This window comes from Ranitomeya imitator, chromosome 3, assembly GCF_032444005.1.
Source record: "Ranitomeya imitator isolate aRanImi1 chromosome 3, aRanImi1.pri, whole genome shotgun sequence".
Lineage (NCBI taxonomy): Eukaryota > Metazoa > Chordata > Amphibia > Anura > Dendrobatidae > Ranitomeya > Ranitomeya imitator.
The window spans coordinates 114,835,823-114,838,801 of NC_091284.1; positions in this window are offsets into that span (position 1 = coordinate 114,835,823).

A 2,979-nucleotide genomic window follows, 5' to 3' on the forward strand; every position below is an offset into this window, starting at 1 on the left:
TGTGAAAATACTACATTCTGGTGCTATAAATGTTAACGGAAAACTTATTTCATTAGCATTCTCTGTATTTATATTTTGGGGGGGTTTCTGGCACAGTGTATGATTCTTTGCGATCACCGGTACCATAGGGTTTCTATATTTTTAGTTCGCAATGCTATTTTTTTTTTCCATTTGTTCTACTCAGTTAAGTCGCCCAGCACAGGGTGAAGGAGTAGTCCACGCTCAGCACAAAACCTTAATATTTGTACATTGCTTATTTTTGTTAACAGGCAAGTTGTTGAATGTTATAATAGTAATATTGCTAGTATATGTCTCATGAAACAATAATGTTATATTATCCTATGTGTGGAATTCCTACAATGGGGCCCTAGGGTAATTTTTAGGGCATAGTCATCGCTGTTAAATTTTACTTCATGAACATTTTATACTGCCAGCCAAAGAGCTGTCTCCTTACGAAAACCGGTTTGCAGAGTAAATGTAACCTTCATTATCTTTTTACTTTAACATTGTATCTCATTTGCTCCAATTGCTTGAAATTCAGTAATGTTCATATATAAACACTGAGGTGTGTTTCATTTGTGTTTTTTGTGAGTTTGGTTTGACACCTAAGTGCAATCCACACATATGATGGACCTATTTTTTTATAATGCACTGAAAAATAAATGTACTGTAAATTACCATTTGTCCATTTGTTGTTTTTTTTATAAGCTCATAAATATAGTTCAAGAAAACGGAAATCATTGTTTTTTTTCCCCACATGAAGCGAATGGAGATGTGTTTGATTAATAGGGGCTGGGAGAGATCCTACCTCCGTTTTCCTCGATGCAGAGCAGTTAACACCGATGCTGTTCAGCGTCCAGAGAGATGATGCATTCCAGGAATTATACAATCCAGACTTGTTTATTTGGAAATCTGGACATTTGATTGCTAATACAGTAACTTCTCCGGGAATGAAGGTGTAAACAAGGTGCAACACCAAGTGTGGCTGCAAGTGTGAGCAGCAAGAGGTCGAAAACTGATGCCTTCCTCAGCTCCCTGCAAGCAGCATGAAAATAATACAATGCATAAACCGGCCAAACGGAACAGCACAATCATTATAATGTAAAATAATACCTATGTGTATGTACTGTAGTGTCAGTGTGTTAATATAGTCACCTATCACCGTCTTCTTCAGTGTGAAGCACTGTTCAGGGTTTCTGTGTAATATCTCCCTCTTTCAGACTCCCTGGGTCACACGCAGAGGCGTAGCTAGGGTTTTGGTTTAGGGGGGGCGAAGCTTCTGAGTGGGCCCCTAACCAGGTAACCTTGATTATAACTGGGTGACACACCCTAATAGTGGAGTAAAACCTCAGCAGATGACTGCGCTGTTACTGAAGATAATCTCTATATAACGACCAACCTGGATATTACCGCCATATGGTCAGTGGTAGATACCAGCCCTACAGAACATATAAGAGATCACAGCACAGTTAAAGATAATGACTTACCGCTGATGTTCTTTCTGATGGAATCGCCACTTGTCCCGTCTTTTCCATCTGGCCCAGACCGACATGACAACTTCTTCCAGCTACAACCCCAATACTGAGCAGCTGCTGCCGTATGTATCCCTATTACTGCACCTGATATCCCAATCCTGAGCCGCTGCTGCCGTATGTGTCCCTATTAGAGTTGAGCGACCTTGACCTTTTTAGAGTCGAGCCGGGTTTTGCGAAACCCGACTATGTCCAAAGTCGGGTCGAGTGAAATCGGCCGATTATGACGTAAAGTCGGGATCGACCGAAACACGAAACCCAATGCAAGTCAATGGGGCAGCATAGTCGGCAGTGAGTGGGGGCCAGGAAAACACCTAGAGTGGCCATTTTAATGTCAAAACCATCCATTCTTCTTAATGAAGCTTGTCAAGCGTAATTTACCTTATAATAATTGGAAGGCATTTGAAATTGGGGGTCATTTGGCTAAAGTTGTGGGGGGTAGGGCTGGTTCAAGTAATTAGTGGGCCCAGGAAATCTGGACCACGTCACGGCAGTGGAGCAGGGAGAGGTAAGTATTTCAACTTTGCAAGTGCTGTGAACCTGAGCAAGCAGGGGGGGCCCACTCGTTGGCATTGGCACTGGCACAGGGCCCCTCAAAGTACAGCGGTGTGTTTGCACGGCGGGGGCGCCTCCCACCGGCAGCAACACTTTTGCGTACTATGAGAGGCCCTGTGCCAGTGACGTCGCCAACTAGTATTCCTCCCCCCACCTGATGAAGGAACCTGCACTTTCATCTGCACCTTCCTCTTTGTCCCCGTGTAAGGTGGTATGGTATGCGGGAAGAGCAACCTGACTTTCAGCAGGGTCACAATGTTGTTGTGTAGCGTGCACGGGGAATGTTGCGTTATGGGTCAATGTACCAGCAGACTCATCTATCACTGGCTGGGCAATGGGCACGATGAAGTGGAAACACAGATATAGGCCCAAAGAAGAAAGTGGGCTAAATGCAGTTCAAAATTGGTAACACAGGAATAACCAGGGGGCATTGCAGTGGAGGACAACTGGAATGAGAGGCTGACACAGAGAGTAGGGCCAAATCAGTAAGTAGTCGAAATGCAGTTCAAAATTGGCAACCGTAGTAAACAGGCGGCACAGCTTTGTTCAGTGGAGGAGAACAGCAAGGAGTGGCAGACACCGATAGTAGGCCCCAAACCAACTAGTACGCCAAATGCAGTTGTTCCATTTAACCACAATTTAATGAGAGCCTGAAGATAGAAGCTCAGGAAAGGCAACCTGGGGAACACCTTGGAGTGTAACACACCATCTCTCTCCACCCCATACCCATTTTGTATGGCCTAATGCAGTGTACTTTTCTACAACTACTAAACGAGAGTCGGAAGACCGAAGCAATGGCAAGGAAACCTGGGGAACACCTTAGAGTGTAACACACCCTCTCTCTACACCCCATACCCAATTTGAAGGCCTAATGCAGTGTAGTTTCCAAGAA